The sequence below is a fragment of the Mugil cephalus genome, chromosome 3, assembly GCF_022458985.1.
Source record: "Mugil cephalus isolate CIBA_MC_2020 chromosome 3, CIBA_Mcephalus_1.1, whole genome shotgun sequence".
NCBI classification, from domain to species: Eukaryota; Metazoa; Chordata; class Actinopteri; order Mugiliformes; family Mugilidae; genus Mugil; species Mugil cephalus.
In genome coordinates, this window is record NC_061772.1 from 26,927,383 (window position 1) to 26,948,446 (window position 21,064).

At 46.2% G+C, this 21,064-nt stretch overlaps 1 protein-coding gene across 7 annotated transcripts in view; it reads right to left on the reverse strand.

The window, feature by feature from the left end:
- The window catches only part of cbfa2t3 (CBFA2/RUNX1 partner transcriptional co-repressor 3), a 44,224-nt gene that overhangs the window by 20,848 nt on the left and 2,312 nt on the right, over positions 1–21,064 (reverse strand). The window contains exon 1 of one of the 7 annotated variants that reach the window (XM_047580852.1): positions 13,714–15,147. The exons of the other annotated variants lie outside the window; for them this stretch is intronic. The gene's annotated coding sequence lies outside the window, so the exon portion shown is untranslated. Of the gene's footprint in view, positions 1–13,713; positions 15,148–21,064 lie in introns of those variants that run through there. 7 annotated transcript variants of the gene reach the window in all.

Genomic DNA, 21,064 nt, shown 5'->3' on the forward strand with positions numbered 1-21,064 from the left:
CAAGGCAAGGCCAAGCAACGTGGTGTGAAGGGAACGGATGGTATAGAAAGGGACACGAGAAGAAACACAGGTTAGACGGAAGGATGTGCCCCCGGCGCCTTCCACCGAGTCCCCTCAAACATCTACACAAACACCACAGCCGCGCATGAAACCTCATGCACAAAGTCAAACTCAGATCCGTTCATCCATCTATGGAGTGTTGACTGTCTTTCTGTACGTGCGTCCGTTTTGTCGGCGCAGCTGCTGGAACTAGATCCTCCTGCAATGCAAACCCGAGCTGAGAGTGTGATGGCTTTTTCAGCCCGCGCGAAAATCTCTTTAAAAGATGCGTGCAGAAAAACAATGAAGGCGATGCACTGCGCGGTTTGTGTGGCCTCACGGAAATGTCTGAGCACCACACGCGTCACGTGCATTAAGAACCAAGGTGTAAGCAGGTGTAAAACCGAACCGTGGAGTTGGCATTAATCGATTTTAAAACACTCTCACTACATCCGGCCTCTTAATGTATCACGAGAGAATACCTAGGAGAATAAAAACGTTAAAAAAAAAAAAAAATCCTTATTCTACAGTTTCACACACAAAGGGGCCTCGCTGCGAGTAGCTAGTCATAATTTAAGATAATAGAAACCAACCACCAGCTCTGCCTTTGGAGTAAAATAAAGTGCTTTCTGCCATTTATATCTCCTTACTCTCCTGGTTTGAGAGTCTGTGTTTCGCTATAGTATGAAATATATTGTAGACGGGTTCAGTCGGTGTCGCATAAAGTGTTTTTCATTTCAGTCCCCTGCCTCAGTTGGCCTCAGTCCTTGGAGTTAGCCTATTTCTGACAGCTCATGTAGAAGCGTTCAACAGCTGGTGTCTGTATTTAAAGAGTGCCACACTGGAGTGCGGTGTACGAGGGCCATTGACACAGTGATCCTCAGCAACACGAGGGGCACTCTGCTGTTTGCCCCATGCCAGACGCTCTGAACATATAAACACACAAGGTTGAAGATAGAGGCAGACGGGGCCCGGCTGGTATAAATAGATGCGGCGCTTCTCTTCCATAGAGCGCTAAACACAAACAAGCTCTCTGTGCTGCTCTCTGAGTCTTTGGGCTGATTCCTGTAAAGACACTGCGTTTGTGTTGAGCAAAACATCCCATTTATTTTATTTTTTTAAATCAAATTTTTTAATTATGCACTGTATGCAATGTGTGTAGAAGTGTAGGGCTTGAAAACAGTCCGGACGTACTTAAAAAATGACCACTCACACGTGTCCTTTATAAGACTGCAGCAGCATCTGTTTGTTTCCCACGCTGGCCAGTCTGGAGACACGGCTACACTTCAGCGAACAGGACACGGAGTCAAAATGCAGCGACGGTTTTAATAGATACATGAGCAGAGGAGAGGGGAGGACAGAGGAGAGGAGACGAGATGAGGATAAGGGGACCGTCCTGTCCGTCTGCTCCCACCGTGGGATTATAGACAGCTGTTTAATCTGACCAGCTACAGGGACAGAGCACACACACACAAACGCGCCATGCTCTGGATTTTGCTTTTAATACATTAGCATGTCTGCTAGGTCTGCAACCCCATCTGTGACCATCTGTACTCCCATTGTGCTTTGTGTTGAAGGACAAAACATTTATGCCAAAACAAAAAAAAAACATAGAGACTGGTATCCCAGGTACAGGTTCAACTCTGGAAAATGCTCCACACTAGTGTCTGAGAGGAGCCACTTAATAACAAATGAGAATAGATCTGCTCAGGTTTTTCTGTCCGTCCTAAATAGTATTGAATAAAATGCAGAAAATAAAGCAGCATGATACAATCGTTACCTATCCCGCCGTCTGTGTCTGCTCGTCTCTGTTTTCTCAGACTCTCTGAGCAGCTGTACGTCTGTACAATTGACGTAATCAGGGCTAAAAGATTGCTCATCAAAGGAGCAGTCTGCAGCCTGAGCTCGAAAAATGTTCTCTGTTTGCTACTCTCCACTCGTGCCATGATGAAACGAGATGAAAAACAATTCGCAGCAAGACGCACAAAAGCCGCAGATAGCACTGGTACTGTACGACTGCACGCACACACACACACACACATGCAGGGACAGTGGATTGACTAACTTTCTGAAGTCGTTTCAGGTTCTCCTTATAGGTATTCTCTTATTAAATCCCCTTAAACCGAACAAACATTCCCAAATAAACACCAATAATAAGACAACAGACGTCCATTCAGATGCTAGTGTGTCTGTGTGCTGAGTGTGTTTCTGCTTCCCGTGGAAATACAGCTGCAACTTATTAGCTTTAGCTAACCGCTGCAGAACAGTCCCCTTAAATCCCTCCTGTCTATTCAATCTCTCCTGCTCCGCAGAGACTCTCGTCAGTGACCACATAGCCCTAAAACTCTCCCTCTGTCTCTTGCTGGCTCGCTCCCTCCCACTGTAATTCCCCCAGTCTCCAGGAATGCTGTTGTTTTTAATTTCTCCCAGCTGCTCTGGCTGGCTGCCCAGCCGCCTGCCTTTCCACATCTGTTCCCTATCAGGCCGCTGTGGAGTCCACACAAACAGAGCTTGAGCCCCTGGCCCCCACCCCTGCCCTCCTCCCCTCCTCCCCTCCTCTCCCCCCCCACCAGGCCTTTATATCAAAACATTGGCGATTGTGGTCCTGTCCCGTGGACCATAAGATTTAGGGATACAGCGCCTACAATACCATCCATTCTCATATTCCCAGATCAGTGGCCATTCAGAAGGAAAGCACTGCTAACATCATTAGCGCAAAGCCAATATGTCATCTTCTTGGGGACATTCCAAAGGGGATATTTAATGCCTGTGCACTGACTACTTCTCTCTTTTAATATTCATATCAAGTGTGAACTGTATGTAAGATAGAAATGTTGTCTGCGTGTAGTAGCTATATATCTGCCTGTAAGCACAGACGTTGCTTCTGCAGACGGATCCCAGACTCCGCTCCATCTTGAGCTGATTTGGAGTTCAGAGGCTTTAAGGCTCTCACTAATGACAGGGTGGAAGACAGGCCAGTACAGTGCAAGCACACAAACACACACACACACACACACACACGCGCGTACACACATATGTTTTTACTTCCATCTTACTTATGACCCTCATTGACATCCGATGCATTCAACTAAAATCAGATCAAATTTTAACCTTCAAATCATCCTCTTTTTTTCTTTTTTTTTAAGATGCTATATTTATGACTGCAAGTAGAAATATAGTCTGCAAGTCTTGTGAAGTGTGCACATGCATCTTCACAAAACGCAGATGCATGTGACGCGTGCTCAAGTTTGTAGGATACATATGCTCACGCCGCGGACACGAACGCAGACAATTTCCATTATGTTACTTGAGAATCTCTGTGACACCGCACATGCAGGGCCGGCTGAACAAACATGTTGAACATAAAAACAAACGGTTGGGTGGAGGGGGTGGGGGGGTCGTTCGCTCTCCTTAACAAGAACCACTGACAAAAGCCATGCTCTCTTTGATCAGATTTTCACGAGCAAATCACCGGCGAGTCACCGGCTCTTCCAAGTCAAAGGCATTTTTTTGAACGCTCAAAGTGGCGAGAAGATTTGAGGTGAAGCAGGGAGGGATCCATGAGGACGGATCAAAGACAATTTATCCAGGGCCAGAGGTGCTAAGGTTGCAGGAGTTGTATTTCTGGCTCTCTGAGCTGCAGGGATCCTGCCGTACAGCGCTTATATCTGCGAAAGCTGTTGATGTAATTGTATTGAAGTTCTAGCGACCATCTGTTCTCCTCTGGGAGGGCCTGCTCCTCTCGTCGGCAGTGAAGTGGTTATGTGCAGCGTATCACTGCTGCCGACGTGCTCGCGGAGAAAAAACTTCCTTTTCAGATTTTTCCCAAAGGCTGCTAATAAAACCCAGATGTTAGACTGGAGCTGCTTCTACCTCACTCCCGCCCCTTTCTATCCTCCCTCTCCATCTTCTGTCCTACATCTCTCCTCTCTGCCTCCCCCCTGCTCCTCCTCCCCCTCATTCTCTCCTGTACTTCTACGTTGCTAATCATTTATTTTCCTCTTTTCATCTGCCCCCCCCCCATCCCACCCCTTTCCTTCCTCCCTCGACGCCCCCACCATCCATCCATCCTCGCCTCCTTCCCTCTCTCCAGCCACTAACCCAGAGCCATTCCTAAATAAAGGAAAGTATTTGTGACATTTGGCCGAGGTAGGCCGTGCCAAGAACAACTCCCTGGCTAGCCAGACACATCTGGAGTGTGTTAGGACTGAGTTGGGCACTGGTACAGACACTGGCTATCCCACCACACACACAAAACAGTCCCAAACACTGGACCATATTAGAATCGCATACAGAATCTGATTCAAAGTTTTTCAGCCGCACATTAAAAACTGAAATTCCTGTCGCTCGCCAGACAGCCCGGCAGCTGTATGCACATATTCTCTGTTGTATTTGTTAGTTCGTTGTTTACACTTCCTCTGCAGCAGAATCGCTAATGCGCGGTTTACGTGTATAATTGTGCGAATACACGGCTGCTGCATGTATTCTGTGTATGCGCGCAAACTTCGCTGGAGTGCATGCATGTTATCTGTGTCTTCTGCGTGTACTTTTCTGTGTGTGTCTGTGTGTGTGTCTGTGTGTGTGCCCGTGTCGGTGTGCGCACGTAGCTCCAGGGTCCCCGTGTGAGAGGAGCTGAACACCTGAACATCAATAACTGTCATGTGGGCCACCTGGGACCCCACAGCCAGCTTGCACCATGGGCACACAGCCATCACCAGCACAGCTGCCACACAGAGGGGAGGGGGTGGGGGGTGGGGGGGGGGGGGCAGAGATAAGGGGGAGGAAGTAGGAGACAAGAATGAGACATACACAGGAGGAAGTAACTGTACATGCACATCTGGGAATGGGCCAGAGAGACGAACAGACAGGCCAGAGTGGAGGGAGGGAAGCATTTGCATGTAGCTTTTGCTGCCCGCCATGAAAAACTCTGCCGGTTCCCACTCAGCTGCATCTTCTCCTACCAGCTGAGAGCTCAGGTTACCACAAACTGCCATCAGATGAGAGTAGGCGATGCATTCTTTTGTCTGTCCTGTTTTCTGACAAGTTCAGCTGTTCATCTGATGTGACATAATTCACCTTAGCATCTGCTGATGCACTGGGGTGAAACACGACCTTCCAGAAGCCTTTGCTTCCCCGTGGCGGGGCCCGGACTCAAAGAATTAATCGCGTTATAAAACCACGTGAAAAGAAGCTGAGTCTGATCTGAGCTCAAGCCCTGACCCCGGAGGCGTCAATCAATGCACGATAACCGTAAATGCAAACATTCGGAGTGGTAAAACAAAAAAACATGTTTGTGAATTGTCAGAGGATGTTCACAGTGAGCGCGCTTACATTAATAAGCTCCCCGATCCAAACACCTGCAGCCTCACCCAGCACCAATTAGCTCATCAGGCTTTTAATTACTCTGTTAATTGCATACAGGCAGCATGAAGGGCAGCCTGGGAATAGGGCAAGCGTGGCCTCCTGAGGACCCAGCCTTGACAAGCCTGACAAACAAAGAGGAGGTTCTCTACCGACGGCAGCCGCGGCAGAAACGAGCTCTGGGGGCTGGGAGGGAGGATCGAAAAACAGGAGGCGAAAAGCTCCGGGCGCCTCACCAGCGGCGCTGCAACGCCGGGTGATATCACTTCCCGTTCGGACCGGTCCGAGGCCGTGGGGCCGCGAGCTGAGTGACGAGCGAGGCTGGGGAGAGCGGAGAAGAAGAAGAAGCTTAGGGGGGAGAGGAGCAGGGCCATGTAAAAAGAGTTATGTGTCCATCTGCGAGCAGCCACACTACATCTGGATTAGTTCATATTGGTCACAGGAGAGAGGGTCTAGAGGGGAGGGAGCGAGGAGCTAGCGTGGGAATGTCCCACTGTTCAGTTTGGGGCATGTGCGCTTATTGTATTTGTGGGAGAGTTGGAGCCGGAGTCTCCGCAAACTGACCTGCCTGTCACAGAGCTCTGCGATAACACAAACATCCGTCTGCGCTGTGCAAACTGGACACACACATGCAAATAATACGGCAACGCACGAGACGGGGGGGTGGGGGGCGGCGGTGGTGGTGGGGGGTTAAAGGCGTGAGAAATTCAGCGTTGTTTGGCGTTTCTTCCTCTCCTATCATATCGCGTTTCTCCATCTATTGATCTTTCGGTAACTGCGCGGCCGCCTCGGTGGCGGCAGATGTCCTCCCTTCCAGTTCCTTCCAGGAGCCGTGTTTGAGGAGGTGTATCCAGGAAACAGTGGCCGGGCGCTCGCTTCCTGTGTGACAGGTGTGCGACGGAGGCCTGACAGCTGCCGTCCTGTTCTCTGTTTCCATCTCTGTATTCCTCTCTCCTGTTTCTCCCTCTTTCTAGCCAGCTGCAGCAGAGAGCAGCTCTGTTTGTTCTTACGTCACCGCCGTTGCCTGCTGATTTATGGAGCACAAAAGACTTAGATTTGACCCTGGCAACATCCGCACACACACACACGCACGCACACAAAGCACGGCAAATGCAGCATCTCTGTCTTTCCTCGTCACAAACCCAGACTACACACTGCATGTGTTAAACAGAAGTCATGAAGTGCTGCTGCCTGTTTCCCTTCCCGTGTCTCTTGCTCCTGTGCTTCGCGCTTTGTGCGCCGCCTAAAACCCGACACTGAGCTGCCACTTACAGCGCAGATAGAGAAACAAACACGGCAGATTAGTCATTCTCCTGCTCGATGTCTTGTGTTTCGTTTCATTCAGCGTTAAACGTCTGCTCCGTCACTACGGAGCTGTCATCGCTGACAAAACTGTCTGTCGCCTGAACTGCTCCCCAGCCTGCCGGCGCTCTCATACCTCCTCGTTTGGCCTGCAGGCGACGGCAACAAAAGCTCCTGACATTAACCAGGCACGGGCAGGGTGTTTTGTATTATCATGCAGGACCCCATAGGTTTCCACGCACAAACCACTGGGAAACAGAATGTGGTGGAGGGAGGAGGAGGAGGAAGGAGGAGAAGGGGGCATTCATGTGACAAGTTAGAGAGAAGCTTTGACAGTTTCTCCATTTAGCCCACAGCCAGACTCATGCTGGAAGCTGCCGAAATAAATACCAGCCACCCCTCTGGGACGCGAGCCGACTACAGGACGCCGCCACAAAAACAGAGCGGGCGGTTGGAGGAAGAGAGTGGCTGCCGGGCCCATAACATGCTGATTACGTGAGATAACTGGCGAAATTAAGTTGACAGAGACGCGGTCAGAGAACGTGGACGGCGAACACTGGCGATGCGAAGCAAAGGTTCTCTGGTGAAATTGAGAGAATATAAAGTTCTTTTGTGGCAGAGTTGGTCCAAGGAAGTCAATGAGACTATATTAGTGTCTTTAAAGTATTTTTAGGGGCAGGCGTATTCATTTCTAGTGGGTATTTACTGGCCAAGATTATTATTACACAAGATGTGAGCTAAATAACAAGCAATGTTGCCACAGTTACCTTGGAAAAGTAATCCGGTTACTGATTACTGCTTTAAAAAGCAACTTTGCAACAAAGTTGGATAACAAGTTACTGGTTTTGCTTAGAGACTTTAACTCAATCCTTCAGCCTCCAAACTCTACATCTAACAACTCCAGTGGCGGTATTTACAGCTCGAAAACACTCATCTCTCTCCTCCATTGTTGTTTAAGTGTGTCGCTGCGTGACATTACACGTGAGGAGTATTACATTAAATTACCTGCCCTCATGGTGAAAACGGGACTTGTCGCATATGTGACGTCACTCGGTGAAGCGCAAGAAGAAAGTAAATATATAAAATGAGAAAAATAGTAACTTCAGCCTGATTACTGGTTTGGAACTCGTTAGATTATAAATATAAGTAATAAGTAAATCAGAAGTCTAATTCCTAACAGTGAAAACTAAGGCCGCATTAAATTAAAGCAAAAACACACTTATACCGAGGAATGATGTCAGTAAGATTAATAGAGATCATTTATTTACTTTGTTCCTCTAAATAACATTTTCCCACCATGATGTTTCACTATTCAGTTCTATACTTTCAAATTTGGTAACAACAGAGCCGTGTTTGCCTTATTTAGCCAAACGCGATGTGATAAACGGGTCCAGACACATACATTCTAATCTTTCCCTCTCCAAACTAACATCACTAGAAAACTTGGTTGAGATCCAGCTGATGCTGCGTTCGTGCACGCTTTGAGTTGTCAAACACGATAATGACTGCTTCCAAAATAAAAAAAATAGCTGCTTCACATATTTTAAAGTTCAGCAAACAATGACAACATACCATATTATTTTTTCTCCTCTGAACAAAACTGTAACATGAACGCTATGATATTGGAAGACCAACCTTCGAGTTTGTATGTAAAATTTCCGAGTTTTCGTGAAGGCATCATCCGAGCTGCCATTTTTTTATCATTTTACTTTAAACCCTGAATATGATTCATGCATAGATGGAACAGCGTAATACTCCAGAAGGTCTGATGGTGCATCTATTTGTATACGGTGCTTCTCAGATACAAGGAAGAAAGGTTGGGAACCACTTCTCTATCGGCATCAAACATAATCACAAACATGTATTCTGGCACATCTGAAAGCCTACAGAGGTATGTATAGACCCCCACCCCCCACCCCCCTAATGGCAGCTCATGGAGGTCAGAGCACACGGGATGATTTCTGTCTGAAGAAGTGCTTGAAAAGACTGAGTGGAAACCATCAAACTCAGACCCCTACGCTCTGCTGAGGCGGGCGACTTTAAATGCCCGACGATGACTCGCTCTTCAAAGTGATCTCTGCTCTCTGACATATCAAGAAAATCTCTGACCTTCCTCTCTCCGCACTCCGCATATCTCAGAGAAGCTAAAATATCCATTTCCTTGTGAAATTAGTACTTTACACGGCCAGTGCTTTTATCTGAAGGGCCGGAGCTTGTCTCTGTGTGTGTGTGTGTGCGTGTGTGTGTGTGTCTGTGTGTGTGCGTGCATGTGTGTGCGTGTTGAGAGAAAGAGACAGAGCGGCAGAGGAAGGAAGGCTGGAGCCGAGATTAAGGTCTGCACAACTAACTGGTAACACAACGGCGCTCGGTGGCTCAGCCTCCCATTTGAAGAGAGACGGAACCATCTGTGTGGGCACAGGATCTGTTTCCAGGAGATAACGACATTTTTAATTTCACAAATACTGCGAGAGGAGAAAGAGCAAATGTGAGAGACATGCCTTCCTTCCCAATCTCTGCCTGCGCGCTCCTCGGGCCGCGGCGACTTCCCCGCGCGTCCAGAGAGAACCCGCTTTGGAGTGGAGGCCTTAATAACTTCAGCCTGTGTTCCTTTGTGCTTGTTTACTCCTCGCCTGTGATAAAGGCCTCGGCGTGGGGGCACGAGGGAAAGGAGGGGGCTCGCGATATCAGGTAGCGGCGGCGATACGAACTTCCCATTTTTCTCTGCCGGCCCCGTCCACTTGGCTTGATTAAAACGCGGCTCGGCGCTGCCGTTAGATTAGCCCAGCTGTTTCCTGTGTCTGACTCTGATCCGAGCACGCTTCCTACCATGGTGTAGAAGGTGGGAAAAGGTGCAGAGCGGAGACTGGGACGAGGAGCGGGAGGAGGGTCAGATGGAGGTCAGGGGTCAGCAGATAAGTGAGGAAGTAAAAGGTGAGTCAGGGGGTGGGGGTGGGGAGCAGGAGGTGGAGCGGATACAAGACAAGGAAGGGAGGAGGAGGAAGTGTTTTTCTTTTTGTTTTTTGTTTTTTTTGCTCTCTCACTGTCAGCAATTCAACTACGTACTATAATGTCAGTTCATCTGCGTTGAGACATTTGTTTACACTGAGAGTTACTCCAGGGTGGAAATGTGCCTCCCTTTTGAAACGCGTAATTGAGGGTGCAATTTGTCAACGGCGTACACGCTGATGGAATTTAGTAAAACGAAGTCAACAGATAATTTTCAGAAACGCTCAGCCACAAACGGCGAGGTTCCACCATTGAATGTCACAGATAAGATAATTTGAGCATTTTTCGAAATCTGGAGAAAAGACACCTGATAATTCCCGTGATTGAAAACAGTGTTATTACTAGCGGCGCACGGGCGGGGGGAAAAAAAGGCGAGTGTGTGTGTTTACCGCGTGTTATTCTTGGGAATCCGAGTGTAAATGTGCAGGGCGCAGAGGAGAGGAACAAGGAAAAAGGAGAGCGATATTTCAAACACATTTGGGGTTTTACTTGGCCTCCACCCTCCGCTCTGCTCCCACGCTGTGGCGTCAGCAGGCCAGCCATCCAGCGAGTGTGTTTCTCATTCCATCAGAGGTTGGGAAGCTGCTCGCTTCTCGGCTCTAGTCTCTGACATTCTCCATCTCCCCAGAGAGGCTGGCCAGCCTTGTCACAGTAATGTCAAACACATGTGGAACAGACCAGGGCAGAGCACACCAACACACACCAACACACACACACACACACACACACACACACTAAAACACACACACACAAGACAGAGGGCGAAACAGGAGGCAGCCAGAACAACACTGATCTTTATGTATCAGAGCAAACATCAGGGAAACTACGGCGAGTCTGTGACAGGATAACGACTTAATCGCTTGCTCCCATATTTACACAGAGTTTTCAATCTCGTTAAACCCACTTTAACTGTTAAGGAAGCACATGAAGCTCAATTAAATCGATTCTGCAAAAGAGTCCCGGGCAGAAATGCAGAAGAAAAACTAACAAAAGTCAAAAAGGATGCATAATTCTTTACACCGCAACTTTGGTTTTAAAAAACATGCGAGTTTCACTACTGACTCTGTGCTGTGAACAAGCCTGTGCAACATCCAACAGTCATTATCTGTTTGCAGTTCATTACTTTTTGTTGCAACTCAATACTTTTTGTACATATGCCAGTACTTGTATATTTTTTGTTCTATTCTATTTTTTATCCGATTATTTATCTTTTACACAGTCCACGTCTTTATTCTTTATTATTTTTCTATGTATGCTGTTGCAAACTGCAGTTTCCCCATTGTGTGACAAATAAAGAGGTTTTCTAATTCTAAAGTTGAGCAGCCTTCACAATCAGGTCACAATCTGAACACTTCACATCCTCACATTTTGAAATACAACCCTCTCACAGTGGAGGGAAGGGTATCTGTCTTCCTACAATTGGACAATCACTCTTTTGAGCAACGACTTAATAACAACATATCAATAGTTAATCTAAGAAGGAAGCGGCTCTTGTTGTGTTGTATTTATATTAAGGTCAAATCACAGAACTCATTTTGTCTTGAGCAGTTTGGTACAAAAAGTAATTTCCCCCTTATTTAAATAGAAAGTTAACTTAGAGTCCATTACTTGGGTCTTTATTTAGACTTATTTAGTCACAAGAACATCAAAATAAATAACCTATAGGTTCCCTTTTTTGCAGCCAGGTTACTAGATCTAAAAGTTCAATGGACGACTAACAGGAGAACAAACACGTTTCAAACTCGTAACGTTTCAACAGTTGTGTGGAGTCTGTTGTCAGGAGATACTGCTCCCATTCGAGGGGGGTCACATGATATCAGATACAACACACCGTGCGTCTGTTTGCTGACTTGGAGACAGAGCGACGTAAACACACACACAGACACAAAACACACACGCACGCACACGCTGGCTTGTGTTGGGCCGCTCGACTCGGCCCAGGTGTCTGCGTTGTGCTGACCACCTGACCGGCTCGCTGCAAGCTCGCGGCCCCCCGCCCACCCGAGGCCATCTGCTCCGCTCATTAATTAGGAGACAGCCAGTTTCACCTGCACTGCCCGCATTTAGATCACAATGATTACGACACACGCGAAGCACACTGAGAGCCACGCACTCGTACAGTGTAGAGGCGTGAGCCGTGCAGCATCAAATCACAGCAGAGGCGAATTTTTCACTCGCACCTGATGACACCGACACCGTTGGACTGAAATGAAACATAAAGGCAGACTTTCGCTTTCATTTCTTCTGTCAAGCAGCTGATATTTAACTCGCTGATGAACTGCATAGCTGGTGCCTTTCATAACTTCATTGTAAAACCGTCAAGATCTACTTCAAATGGCAGCAATAAAGCCCAGAATATAATAACAAAACGTAACAAAAGCACCAAGTGCACTAGAGTAAATGTGTCTCTTGTGTTTGTTATTAAAAAAGCAGAGACTTCCCTGCTGGCGCATGACTCCGCTCAGAAGATAACAGATTCTGCTGCTCAAGTCCTGCAGCATGTTTCTGTTCTGTATATAACGCAGAAGAACGTCCCATTCATGCACCTGTGGTGGATGGGAACTGAATAAACACTCTGCAGGCCGGGGGGTCGTAATGAATGGCCCGCCTTTTAAGAGAGCTACTTAATGATGAAGTGGGGACATCTGCCTGATCCGAGCGAAAGGGTCGGCCAGCGGTGGACGGAGGGAGGACGAGATGCTCCGTTTGGTGTTGGTGGTGGTGGTGGTGGTGGTGGTGATGGAGGTATAATGTGCGGTGAGGCAGGGTGTCTGCACTGCGGTTTCACCTCTGCAACCTCCCATCCATTGTTCGGGACTATTATCAGCTGTTCAATTATTCAGATGATATTTACCAGGGGCAATTATACAGGGCCGTGTCCTGCAGAGAAAATGGCCAGAGTGTTTTACTGTTGCACTCAGAGGAGAGGCAGAGGGGAGCGAGGTGCCGAGGCTGTTCAAGTGTGAGGAGGGGGACTGGGAAGGAACCTCTGGCTGGACCCGTTTCTTCTCAGGGAGTAGGTCCTCCACTGTAAATCAGCCGTTATGATTTCTGCTTTTCAACGCGCTTCCCAGTTGTGTTTATTTTCCTTCGGTTGCCATGGCGCTCCCATTAAGGCCGTCCTATGCCTCTTTTAATTTTTCCACAAAAATGGTGTCACCACAGTAACACACACGTGCACACACACACACGCCCTGCGCCCAAGGAACGGGATCCGTGCTCAAGGTTTCTCAGCGAAAACCTAGACACTGACAATGCACCACGGTGTGGTAAAGTGTGATAGACCACTCACTGAGGCAGCGAGGAGTTCAGTCCAGGGCAAATGTCTAAATTTATCCCTCGACACCCATCACCTTCACCCAGTCCAGATGGCCACCAAAATCAGAGAGACCAAACATTTTGTGTCATCACTTTGTCTCAACATCACTTTGATGTGCGGCACCAACTCAAGGAGCAAACAGTTTATGACATGACACTATCTATCTATCTATCTATCTATCTATCTATCTATCTATCTATCTATCTATCTATCTCCACCTCACTTCAATTAAATGAAAAGGCATAAGTGCACATAATAATAATAAAAAATATCAAAAATATTTTGTATTTCTAGATCAAGAATAATTTATAACACATTCTTCTCCCCATATTAACATGCACAATTATGGAAATAAAGTCTACCCTAAATGATTTGAGAAAGCAATAAAACATGCATATATATATTAATAATAATAAAAAAAGCACATAAGCTGCAGGCTACATGCATAACATCACGGTCTTCACCTTGAAATGAACACGCAGCTCTAACAGATCTGCAAACACAGCGTTGACCAGAAAGTTTCAAACTGGATATATTTGAGTTTTTAAATATGGAAAACAAACTGTTTCCAGCCGCGTGTTTAACCTCATATTCCCCCAAAAACAGCTCATGCCAGGAACGAATCCAGTGTTTTTTGCGTCGTTTGATTTGTCATTTTTGCTTTGAGTTGTGCAGGTTGTACTTACTTTGTGAAGGTCAGGGTCAAGCTGAGGTAACGGTAGCGGTGATAATCCACACCTTATAGTTACTACAACGAGGCTTCTATATCGTCTCAATCCTCATCGTTTGGAAAGGAGGAAGAAGAAGGAAAAAAAAAGAAAAACAGCCTTTTCTGTGTTATTCCCTTTTTTTCTGTCTTTGAAATATTGAAGAGAGGGATAATAGATGTAGAGAATGTAAAACTTTCCTTTGGGAGGTTAAACGGGATCTGGACTTTCCAGGTGTAATAAATTATGAGGTATTTGTCTTATCAGTTAAATCGAAAAAAGACGAGGAAATACAAGAAGCAAAGCCAGGGCTCTTGGATCCTTAAGCGAAAGTGATCTCTTTGGTTTTGCAGTCTGAGTTTGTATTTTTTTTTTTTTTTTTTTTAAAGCAAACAGCTTCTTGTGTTGAGAGAATCACAACTTGTCCCAGTCATGTAAATCCGCTCTCCTGCTCAGTTTAAACATCCCAGACAGACGGAGAACAATAAAATACAGATTCGGCCGTTCAAAACAAATCCTTTTTTAAAAAAAAAAAAAATAATTTTTTTTTAAGCGGACAAAAAAAAAAAAAAAAAAAACTTAACTACTAATATGCTAGTCCAAAAGTCCAAAAGCCATCGGTTCTCCCAGGTAAACCAGCAAATGATGAAGATGCGGCTCCTCTGGTCTGCAGGGTGCGTCTATTATTCCTCCTGTGACAACTTTCAAAGCCTTTTTTCTCCGGTTCACAGTTTAGCCACAGTCCGTGGAGTCAGGAGCCAGCCCTCGAGCATCCGACGAGATGAATGAATCTTATTCTCTCTTTTTCAAAGAAACAAAGAAAGAAGAAGAAGAAAAAAAAACACAGTTTCTTTACAGCGCGGCTACTCCAGCTCCACGTTTCCCTGTTACGGTCCTTCTTCTCCTCCTCCGACGCGCCGATCCTCCGCCGACGAGAGCGTCTTCGGATGGTGCGCTAGTAGGGATTCACTCCTCCGAAACAAAATTCAGCTGAGCACATCGGAAGGTTGTTTTTTTCGATCCCGCCCCCACGTCACTTGGCGATTTTGGGAATTCTCGGGACTTTTGTTTTGTCTGTAGTGATGAGTGGAGGGCCCACTGTGCGCAGTAACCGCGGCTCTCTCCTCCTCCTCCTCTCTGTCCTCGCTGTAGCCTTCTGTCTGCGTTTAAACACCATCTGGAGCTCCTAACCTCTCTCTCTCTCTCTCTCTCTCTCGCTCGCTCTCTCTCCTCCCCTCTCTCCCCTCCCTCTCTCGGGTACCATCGGAGGCAAGAGTTGGCAGCTATTGTACAGGAATCCTCTCTAAATTGAAAAAGATCCAAATTGCACAGCGCAAGCTCCGCGTTGCTAGAGAAAAAAAAAAATATTAAAACTGGGCAAGAATAATAGAAACGTGTAATAGAGCCCGACATGCACCAACGCCTCCTGAGTAAACTGATCAGTAGAAGAAATGACAAACAACAAGCAGCGCTCACGTTAAATTGCACAAACTGTGCTTTGCAGGATAAACATAAAGCAATATAATTTATACGAGTGTTGCGTTTCCGCTTTTTATTTCAGACACCAGGCAGCTCCAATCAAACAGCAATGAGAGCCGAGTGAAGTACAGTACATGTACTTCTGCTAATACTGATGCAGTACCGCCGTCTGCCCGTGGGGGCCGCTGTTTCCTCATATCAGGAAGACGAGGTCAACGAGCAGAGCAGAATTCTGCAGACTTTGTTTACTTTACTTGAAGAAGAAGAAGAAAAAAAACAATACAAGAATCGTTGAATGGATGCTGAAAGAATGCGTCTGCGGGCATGTTGACATTAACCACATAAATACTGCATATGCTGTAAAATGTGATCAGGCGCCGGCATGAAAGGTCACACTGGTGGACAGATGTTAAGACGGACAGATGGAAGATTTGTCTTGTAAACAGAGGTAATACCTCCACCATCATTACTGTCCTCTTTATTATTACCTGGCATGCACTTCTTCTCTGTTGCATCCTGACATCTTCACTCATTCCAGTTTTTCCATTGCTGCATGTTTAATTTACATTAAGGTGGAAATTAAAGCTCTGCAGATTAGGATGCACATAATAAAACTTATTTGTTATGTTGTTGTTGTTGTTTTGTAATTTAATGCCAGTCACTTGTTCTCTGAGGCAATGGGATGTTTTATCCTGATCCATCAGTCCCAAATTGAAAGTGACTGAATCAATTATTTTGTAAACCAGAGAAAAGCCCATCTTAACGTTTGATAGATTGGATTTTCGCAAAAATTAATTTTCTGCAAATCAACTAATTAAATGATAACTAATCGTCGTAGCTCTACCACAGATTAAAAAACTATATTTGCACTTGCAGTAATGTTATTGTGCACTTAAACTAAAGATGAACAAATATATCATACGGGCAGGACAGAAACACACAAAGAGAGGCACAGAGAAACAGGCAGGTACAGTACATCTGGCTCCTCTATAGTGAGAATCCTACACCTGTCCACACTGGTCTGTTAGTCCCTTCGCCCCACCCACCTGCCCTCACTCCACCTCGACGCAGACTCACACACATACACACACATAGCCATAGAGGGGGACAGAAGACAAAGCTGACACCCTCCTGACCCCTCCTGTGTCTACAGAACAAACAGAACCAGCTTGTAAAGTACACACGGACAGCTGCTGTGCCCCGACTCCAGTCCCACCAGCCTCGCCAACGCTCAACACAAATGCCGCCCTTCGTACGGAGACTACGGGAGGACTTTTTTTTTTAAAAACACCACACTGCAGTACTGATTAAAATCTTTTGAACAAGAGTTGGGGGGGAAGCCCCGGCCGCTCTCTGCTTGGAACAGTTTCATGCATGGCCAGTGGAGAGGAATAACTTCAGGCAACTTACAGGTGTCGTGCCAACACAACATCTGATGTGAGGGGAAAAATACGATACGAGGAATGTGTTCAGTCACAAACAGACCCAAACAGAGAGGGAAAATTACACACATAAGGGCGTCGTAAGCTGAAGATGTCAGGAGTGTGTTGGTCCACCATTGTCGTCAGAGCCGTGGACCTCATTGGCTCCGCGCACATGCGGCATTGAGTGCGTGTGTCTCCTTACTGTAGCTGGCTTTATTTGCTGCGCGGAACGCTGAAAATGGAAGAGGTGTGTGTGTGTGTGTGTCTGTGTGGCCTTGAGTGACAGAAAGGTTGGCAACGGGGGCTGCATCCAAAGAAAGGATTCCTGTCAAGGTGACAGTCGCCGTGATTGACAGGATGCTATTCTCCCAGGGAACAGCGTCAGTCAACCTGTCAGCCTCCCCTGTACGACAGCCTCTCACTCCTCTTAATTTGGCCTTTTGTTGAGCGGTCACCGGGTTAGCCGTGACACTCCGTGTGGCCGGCCTGATAAACTGCACAATGAGACACACACACACACACACACACGAGGTGGAAACTCGGCTTGATGAACTCTCTGTACCATAATACCGCGACTTGAAGTCCCCGTGATGGCATTAATGACAAAAACAGCTTTGTCTCCCGCTTCCTTTCACTCCCCCTATCTATCTGACACCTCACAAACACCCACCTCGCTCTGGACTCTGTGATGTTTGACAGCATCTTCTGGATGGTCGAGCACTCGCCGAGATACAAGGGCTAGGTTCAGGCCATTGTGATGCTATGGAAATTCTTTCTTTGTGTGTGCATGTGTGTGTGTGTGTGTGCGCGTGTGTCGCAGTAAAAGCACGAGAGAAGTTTGCAGCATTTCCTCCGTGCACGCATTGTAAATCCTTTCCTATAGTGGCAGTCACAGGCTAGTGTGTTGAAAGGAGATAAGGCCCTGAGCCGTCTGAAAGGAACGCTAGAGCCATTGTGTCCCTGCGCTCTTCTCTCTTCTGCTATCCTTTCCTCTCTCGTGCACATTCAACAGACTCACACTCTTATGGAGCTGCCATTAACATCACCGACGCGGGTTCCAGGCAGTCATGAAAGGGGAAGAGTACATCTCACTCGATCAAAAGACGGACGGGGAGGGGGGGGGGGTAACCGTGCTGCGTTATGCCGATTGAAACGCTGATAGAAACGATGGGTTTGTGTTGAGACATTTCCCGTTGAGTCACACGTGTGTGTGTGTGTCCCCCTTCCCCCCCAAATATGAGTAGTTTTGTAACTTAAGCTCTGTTTTCTCCGATAGTGCACTCACTGATCTCCTTCTCTCTTTTTTTATGTTAACATCTTCAATGTGCGCGTGTCCTCAGGCGGCACCATTACATTATGAAAGAGGATGAGACACAGAGACGGAGGGAGAAGAGAGAGTCTTTCCGTAATATGGCGTGGTGTAACGGATCATTGACCCACCCACTCAAGCACACACGCGGACGCTGGAATGCTGCTTTTACAAATTGCACCCGTGGACCCCCTGACATTTTGTTTGCAGTCGCGCAGCAAAGTGTCGGGCCGTTTGAATCGCACGGACACGCCAGGAATTCAAAATTCAATCGATGTCCCTCGGATAGAATAACGTCTTTTGAAATTCTTGACTTCCAGTACGTCCGCGGAGCAAACTCCAGAATGCTAGCATGTATGTTACTATAAAACTATACTTTCCTGTGCACAATGCGTCCTGCAAAACACTAATCGTGCACAAGGATTTCAGACCGTCTCACAAGCTGAGACGAATTGTTAGATTCAGGAAGGAATACTTGCATGTGTTGTGCGTTTTCTCTGATCGGGCTGCCAGGCCGAGCAGGAGCAGCGAGCACATGGTCGCATCTGACCAACAGAAGTGCAAACTGACAAAGGGGGAAGTGACACCTGATTAAATCAAGTGTTGACTCAAGAACAGGATATGCAGCCTGAGCGCAGAGGGAAACGGACATTAAAAAGTCCTCATTATGCAGGTGAATACGCCCTGCCTATTCACATGAGATAGTCGCAGCTAAATATGTCCGTGGTTCCCAAGAGACAACATGCGTGCGTGCGTGTGTGTGTGTGTGCGTGCGTGCGTGTGCGCTCGTGTTTGTCTGTGTATGTGTGTGTGCAGACAGTTGGTGGTGCTGGCACTGGAGATAGTGAGTGGAGGGGGACGAGGCACTGTATCAAGTTGTGAACATCTGTTCCTCATAGAAACCACAAAGCTGATGCTGAGGAAATAAAGAGGATAACTGCTCTCTCTGTTTCACACACACACATCTCACACACACACACACACACACACACACACACATCTCATCACCACCTTGCCTTTCCTCCCACTCATGCCCCTCACTTATTTTTTCCCCCCCTCTCCTTGTTTACCCAGTACTTTACCTCTCCTTGCATCATTATCAGCATCCATCCTCCTCGCGCATTTTTGATTATCCCTCACCACATTTTATTTGCGCCCATCGGTGCCAGAGATGCAGTGATGTAATTGTTAAGCAACGTATCGGTGATAGAGTGGCCGAGACGTGACCTCTTGTGAAATTTTTGCTTCTAAACATGTCTGTCATGCGTGGCAGCGTGTGTCAGCTGAACTGCTGAGATACAGGGATGTGACCAAGCCGCAAGAATAACCACTTAAGTAGAAGATGAAAAAAGTGATTAAGGCGAGACACTGTAGGCAAAAACACCCACTGATCAATTTTGAGATGTGTTATTTTGCTTCATTAACATCTCTTTTATTAAACTAGTTTATAAAAAGTGGTCAAAATGCACATTTGTGTGTTCATTTCACTATACTTTGTCTGTGTTGTGCTTCTAAAATTACTAAAAGTCAGCTTTCTGAACCGGCTCGTAGCTCTGTGAGCCTCGTCTCTACTCATACGAGGTACCGTTGTGAAGCTCTTTTTTTCCCGCAGAAGTCTGTCTGGTCCACATACACATTCGTGAAAGTAGAAAGTCCGATCTTAAGCTAAACTAAAACTTTATTGGTTGGTGCCGATTTCTGACAACGTGATTCGTTCAAAAGCATCACGTTAGTGGATGTTCTGCCGGACTGTGTTTATCTGCGAGGGACGTTTAAAAAAGAAGAAAATTAGCAAGAAAAGTCAAAGAAAAGACACGTGCAGGAGAGGACGTCAGGGGACGGGGACGTCAGACTCATCTGAGTCCTTCAGGCCTTAAACTGTCTTCAGCGATGGATCATCATTCATGTTTCACACTTGAATGAACTTATTGAGAATTTAATCTGATATTTTGATATTATATATATTGATATGATTATATGATGATGTTTTACAGGATTTGAGTAGATTTTAGTACATAGTGGTTTCCAATAAAAATATACATAATGTAAAACTTAACACTTACACGAACTTTCCAGATTTATTCCTAACTACATTCTGCAGGTATTTACAGAGGGGACTTTTCATATGTCGTTCAGAGCTGATTTATAGAACATTTTGACAGTATTTTGTGATTTATGAAGTGATAAAAAGAGATATCCAAAATTCCCCTCTGTAAATACCTGGAAATCTAGTACGTTAACAAAATGAAACCAGAATTTTGAACTTCACTTTAGTCCTTATTCAGGTTTCTGTTCTGGAAATGTTTGCAAATTATCGCAAATCTAAATAGATACCTCCTCAGTTGCATATTTAAATATAGATTCACAGAACGTGTAATATATATATATATATATAGATAGATAGATAGATATGTATATATATATATACAATGTTTATTTATGTAAGTAATTTACTAGAGAAGATTCATGGTGATATCTATTAGTTAAAAATGTGTCTCGCCTTAAATAAAGCTCCTCACTAACTTACAAGGTATTTCTTTTTGTCTAAAAGCTCAGTTTTGCACGACTAAGTGCACAAACTGGTGTTTGGAGACCTGGATAACGATTCCCATGATGCATCGCAGTGTCATCAAGACGGGGGAAAGCGATAACATTGTGCCCTCTTTTAAAAAGTGAATACAGATGACATGAGAGAAAACTGTAGAGAATAGCCAATTCACAGCTATAGGGGATTAGGATTGGCACAAAATTATGAAGTCTATGATACAGCAGACATGAGCCCAGGCTTTGTTAGGGATTCTCTGCACCTTTCCCATCAAAGTCCCTTGATTTAGTCCTTGCTCCTTTTCTTCCTCTCTCGCTGCCTTACTGGCTCTATCTGGGCCTGCTGCGAGGGTGTGCTAGTGCTGGGTGGCAGTTCCTTATTGTAGAGTGTCTATACAAGTGTTAGTGTTAGTGTGTGTGTGTGTGTGTGAGAGAGAGAGAGAGAGAGAGAGAGAGAGAGTGCGTGTGTGTGTCTGTATGCTGTGTGCGGCTGATAAGACCCAGGGAGAAGAGCCAGCGTGCCGACATATTCTTGCCACCGCAGTTATCGCCCGTCGCAGCTGTGCCTGAGCTC